This window comes from Trichechus manatus, unplaced genomic scaffold (genome assembly GCF_000243295.1).
Source record: "Trichechus manatus latirostris isolate Lorelei unplaced genomic scaffold, TriManLat1.0 scaffold00055, whole genome shotgun sequence".
NCBI lineage: Eukaryota > Metazoa > Chordata > Mammalia > Sirenia > Trichechidae > Trichechus > Trichechus manatus.
This window is the reverse complement of record NW_004443991.1, coordinates 4396863-4403658: the sequence shown is the minus strand read 5'-3', so window position 1 is coordinate 4403658 and position 6796 is coordinate 4396863.

The window sequence follows — 6796 nt, the reverse complement described above, 5'->3', positions numbered from 1 at the left end:
GATTACCATTCTGCCTAGAAAAGCAATACAGGCCTGCTGTTGGCAATTTTCATTGATCGAAAGTCTAATATTTGGTGTATTCACAAGCTTGAAGAAACATGCATTTGTGCCCCAAACTGAAGCTATTATAGATGGTGGCTCTGAAACATAGACTAGAACATGATAATAAGACTATTATTCCAAGATAACTTGAAACAAATTTTATTCTCTGTAGCAAGAATAGACAAAAGTTATTCCTTTTCCATCAAGGTCTATTGTTTAGGATAGTTTCAGAGTAGTTTCCAGTAAGTAAGACGATGATAAATAAAAGACAAGTGTCTAAGCTTCTAACACTATATATCAGCAAAATCTTTGGCTGTGAGTGTCTGCACATGAAACTTACTAGAAGAAAATTGGCTGGAAATCTATTAAGTTTTGAGGGAAATTATACTGTCAAAAACACAAGCTTGACTTGAAAAATGTTGTAATTGCTTACACCCTAAAGGTACTGCAGGCTACAATCTTGGACCAGCAGGAAGCAGGCTATGAATGCTGAGGCACCACTAGGTGGGCCGCATTCTCTGTTGCCAGACTCAGACAATGGAACCTAAAGGAAATTATCTACTGTAAAAGCTATGACCAATGACTGATGTGTGTTTTTAAACCTCCATTGTTGTTTTATTGTATTTGTTCTGTTCCTACAACAGGTAAGTAGGAATGGGGTTGTTCAGAGGATTTTAAATAGTGATATCATTTATAGATCTGGATATTATGAGGAGCTGTATCCAGTGTAACTGAGAAATTCTGAACTGTAGGTGGGAAATAGTAACTGCATAGCACTCTAAGATGTCTTTCTTGGGGAACTGTGCCTGTGTTCTAAATGTTGGAAGAAGGATACTCACAGACTCTTCTCTGTGGCAAGTTTCAAGCATTCCATAAAATTAATTTGCTTCTTCTTTATATATAATAACTAGTGTATTGGCCATCAAGACCAATGATTTTAAATTTGCCATTTTCTCTTAGAGAAACCTAGTCATGTGACTAGGTTTGGCCAATAAAATGTAAGAAAAGTTTATGTGTAATTTACAGGAAATGTCTTTAAACTGTAGGGAACATATCACTGTCTTTTGCATTTTACCCCCTGCTGGCTAAAATACTGAGAGGTGGAGCTGGAAAAGTCTTCTTAGAATATGAAATGAACTGTAGACTGGAGGCCATGCAGGGTAGGACAAGTTAGAAGGAGCACAGGCCTGAGACACCACAATAGCCTGGCACTGCCTAAATATTTCTACTTTTAAACACCTTATTTTCTCACTCACAAATTTAACCGTAACTTATCACATGATTTCTGAAATCATCGTGTGTGTGTGCGCGTGTGTGAAAATCTTCCATCTCCAATGAAGTCAATTAAGTGTCCTCAATGTGATAAGATATAATAAATACTTGTTTTTCTATCTCTTCTGTCTTTACATGTACTACGTGAGAATGATGAGACAAAATACATGGAGAATTACATAACAATTGTAAGTAATTGAGGTTACAGAATGATGAAACATAGAAATTACTAATATCTATTCAGATATTATTAAGTCAAAATTATTTATTCCACACCTACTATTATTTAGCATGGGCGTGGTGATGGTTCAGCAGTAGAATTCTTGTCCATCAGTGGAGGCTTGTGTGTTGCTATGATACTGAACGGATTTCAGTGGAGCTTCCAGACTAAGATGGACTAGGAAGAAAGGCCTGATGATCTACTCTGGAAAATCAGCCAATGAAAATCCTACAGATCAGACAATGGTCTGATCCATAAATGATCATGGGGATGGCATAGGACTGGACAGATTTCTTTCTGTTGTGCATGGGGTAGCCACCTGTTGGGTAATCAAATCAATGGCAGCTAATAACTATTATTAAGCAGGAATAATAGTTACTATAAATATGTATAGCAATGAAGAAAGTACTGAAAAATTCTTGGCCTCATCAAACTTTCATCCAGTTGAAGAAACAGAAATAGCCATGATAAAAGCTCTATTTTAATGATTTCTATTCTGTATTTTAATGTACATTTTAATAGCTCTGAAACCAAAATGCATCTTTCATCAGTAACATGACATCATTTAATCAGCAACATTCTTTTTTTATAGTAACACATAAAATAATGTTACAGTTTACAAATGAGGGTGTCTTTGAGTTGATAAGATACAGTAATTAAAATATATAATCAAAGAAAAACCTAATTTAAAAAAGAACAAAAGATTTCAACAAAGACTTCATAAAATAGTCAATAATCACATGATTTTTCTATCTGATATATAGTATTAAGTGCTAAGGAGAAAATAAAAATATAGAGTTGTCTATTAACTTTGCAAGTGAGAGTGTTACAATTTTTCATAGAATGAGCAAAAGAAGTCTTCTATAATGAGGTGATGTTTTTGTGTAGATTTAATGAAGTTAGTTTGTCATACTGTAGTGGTTTGCATGTTGTTATGATGCTAGAAGCTATACCGCAGTGTTTTAAATACCGATGGCAATGGGTTTTGTTTTGTGTTTTTGGTTTAGAGTCACCCGTGGTGGACAGGTTTCAGTGGAGACAGAGAAGGAAGAGATGCCTTGCTATATACTTTGAAAATTAGCCAGTGAAAACCCTATGGATCACAATAGACTATTGTTCTATATAGTGCTGGAAGATGAGTCCCCTAAGTTGGAAGGCACTCAAAATAAACAGTGGCCACAACGGACTCGAACACACCAAGGAATCTGAAGATGGAGCAGGACCAGACAATGTTTCATTCATGAGGTTTCATTCATGGCGTTACCATGAGTCAGAGTTGACTCAGTGACAACTAACAACATCAATGAAATGAGTGAGAGCCATGAAAATATCTGAGACATTATTAGAGGTTTGAAGGAATAGCATGTGCAAGGAATCTGAGCTGGAACCATGTATGGCTTATTCAGATAAAAACACAGTGGCCAGTGTGAGTAAGTGGAAGGAACAAAGGAAACTAATGTATTTTTACACAAATAGCATGCACCTTTTGTGTTTGTTTGCCAGCCTTGCACTTCCCCTGCAAAGTATTTTACTAAGTGCACTATGCTAATTTTTATTTTTTACAGCAACATGTGTGAGAGGATTGGCCCGGAGGAGCTTGTGAGGGTGCCTTGCAGTGGGAGGACATGACTGGTAAACAAATGCAGAAGATATGTGTTATTTGCATAAAAAATATAGACTAGGAACAGAGGTCAGAGCAGTAATGTAGATAGAGCCTGTTTATGTAGGGTCTATAAATCATAGTAATGACTGTTTTTGTTTTCCATGTTTTCCCAGTTAGTCATATTATAAGTGTCTTGAACTACTCATGATCAGATTAACTAATGATTTGAAGAGTGACATTGAGAAAGCTCTCTGAGAATTTAGAAGTTTGGTCAATGGTAATTGTTAGGGATAGAGAAAAGCAGCAGTTTCCTCTAGTTCATCCCCACTGGCACATATGGAAGAGTTAATCTTTATATTACTCAGTTGTCACATTGTGAACTTGGAGAATTTCAGCAAGCCCAAAAGCCTATGATAAAGGAATGGATAGCCTAAGAGAATATGTTCACTGAAATCCATTGCCAGGAAAATGGGAAAGGCATACATGCCAATAATGGACAGTTATTCTAAGATGCAATCTTATATTTTTGCCTCTGGTTTAGCTTTGAAATTCAGCTTCTTACTACAATATTTGACCAGTATGTACATGTTTAAATTTAAGCTTGGTTCTAGTCCACCCTTAACACTTTATCCTTCAGGTGGCTTTGCAAGGCATTAAAGGATTTTCATAGTCTGTGACCACAGGAAAGTCACTAGGTAAGCCCACCTTCTTAATGGCCTGAGTATGTGAATAAGCAAAAGATTTTCTCTAAGAAATACTAGACCAAATCATGTGACTGTCACCAGAGCTGTGATCAAGGCATTTCTCACTTCACACCAGTTTTTGTTGTTGTTGTTGTGTGCTGTTTTAGTTTTTTTTTCATTTTAGAGAAGAGTTTATTTAAAAGGAAAGAAATTCTCTGAACTGGGTTTTTAGCATGTACATTATAAATGTGATAGAGCTTTCAAATTCAAAAGCTTTATCACATTTATAACTTATATATACATTTATAATTATATATGTGTGTGTGTGTGTGTGTGTGTATATATATATATTCAGAAACCCTGGTGGCATAGTGGTTAAGAGCTATGGATGCTAACCAAAGGGTCAATAGTTTGCATCCTCTAGGTGCTCCTTGGAGACCTTATGGGGCAGTTCTACTCTGTCCTATAGGGGTGCTATAAGTTGAAGTTGACTCAGTAGTAACAGGTGTGGGTTTTGGTTTTATATATATATTCAAATCTGAAAGATTAAAAATAACAAAAGTAATTCAATACATAAAGGAGACTTTTTCCAAGAACCAATCCATAAGAGATTTGGGTTTTGGTCATCTTTTATTTTTCTTTTGCATGTGACATTTAACTTTTACTCTTCATGTAAGGAAGACAGATAAACTCAATGCCATCCCTTAGTTTATATAGCATAGATCTAATGATATAGACATTCCTGATTATGTAAGTAGTCAACATATGGATTCAGTCATATCAGTGTCCTCTTCTTTAAGTTATCATGTTATCAAGTCTTTTCTCCATCTAAGCTTGACCATTCATTCATCTAACAGAGTCAGAGAGCAGGAGTCATGGCTAAGTCCTCCCGCTACAAGAAATACAAGTTTTGTATAAAGACTTCGAAAGAGAAAAAAAAAAAAACTGTCCAAAATACGTTTCATTATCCTTTTCTTATATCTATATACATATATAAAATAATTGTCAGGTTGCTTGTTGTGTTCTAGAAAAAAGTCTAGCTTTTGAATCATTCAAATATCAATTGATATTCAAAATTAAATGTTGGTCAATGAGGTCAGCGAAACTAAATTAAAAATGCACTGTTCAACGTTTCTTGGTCTCACTTCCTTTGTGAGACTTCTATCCTCAACTTACTCAAGATCCAGTAGTCATTAATGTTGAACTTGAAAAGAATTAAAAAACTATAATTTTATGTTTTTGAATGTGCCCAATTACTCTTTGGATCTACTAGTAGATAATTCCTTTTAAGAGCTTTAAAGAATCAGTATTCCAAGTTCATAATTATTGATGATTCCAACAGCAAACTACTTTTAAAAATGGAATAGAAACATCACTTTTCTATTACTGCATAGGAGACACAGCTTTGGTCTACAACAATAAAAGACAAAGCAACTAGATATTGTAATAAGTCTATAAAAATAGAGCTTCTACCTAATATTGAAATAAAAATTTAGTTTAATTTTTTAAAGCACGAATACATACATAAGAAACATCAGTTATGGCTATATAAAAATCATGTTCAATATATAGTTACAAGCAGCATGTGATAGTTTTTATAATTGGTAGCTCCATTTTGGGATTTTACTGGTTTGAAATATCAGTTGAATTAACTAAAGACATTTTGATAGTTCCCCATAAAATCTAAAGTCATAATTGGATTTCATGGAGCATTCTGAATGCTAACAGAAAAACACACGCAAATGGTGTTTAAGTAGATATTAAAAAAAGAATTGAGGCAACGCAACTGAACATACCTTCTGAAATCACACTTAATCATAAGCAGAAATTACACGGGACTTATGGAAAAACATTATTGATTACTTGTATTATCCTCAGACAGTACTTGTCATATTAAGTTCTCAAAATAGAACAGCATATTGTTTTATAAATGCATTTTGACTTTGATTAATTTCTTCTTTTTTACAAGTAATGAACTCCTAGCAGTCACTGGTTTTAATAACTGCTTCGTCCCCTTCCCTTGACCTTCCTGCAGTTCTTTATCCTTTCCTGATGTTTATTGCTTAATGGGCTCTTTCTAAAGAGATATGCATTCTGTCATATATAACTGGGTGGTTGCTCTTTGTCCTCTAGAATGTGCCTGTGCTGAGATCTCACATACTTTATAAGCAGATCATAACAGGAAAGATATAACAAACATTGTTTTTTTGAAGTTTTTCTTTTTTGTACTTCACGTGAAGATTTACAGAGCAAATTGTTTCTCATTAAACAGTAGTACACATATTGTTTTATGACATTGGTTACCAACCCCACGAAATGTCAACCCTCTCCCTTCTCAACCATTTTTTTTGGGGAGGGTGTGAACATATACATAGCCAAAGATACACCATTTCAAAAATTTCTACATGCACAGTTCAGTGACATTGACTATGCTCTTCCAATTGTGCTGCTATTCTCATTTTAGATGAAGGTTTACAGAACAAAATAGTTTCTCATTAAACAGTTAGTACACATGCTGTCCTGTGACAATGGTTAACAACCCCACTACACGTCATCACTATCCTTACTCAACCTTGGGTTCCCTATCACCATCTTTCCTGTCCCCTTCTGCCTTCTAGTCCTTGTCCCTGGACTGCTGTGCCTCGTTAGTCCTGTTTTGTTTTATGGGGCTGTCCAATCCCCACTGAACAGTGAACCTCAGAAGTGACTTCACCACTGAGCTAAAAAGGTGTCTGGGGGCCATATTCTTGGGGTTTCTCCAGTCTCTTTTAGGTCAGTAAATCTGGTCTTTTTGTGTGTGTTAGAATTTTGTTCTACATCCTTCTCCCACTCTGTCCAGAACCCTCTGTTGAGATCCAAGTCAGAGCAGTTAGTGGCGGTAGCCGGGCACCATCTAGCTGTACTGGACTCAGTCTGGTGGAGGCCTTGGTAGCTGTGGTCCATTAGTCCTTCAGACTAATCTTTTCCTTGTATCCT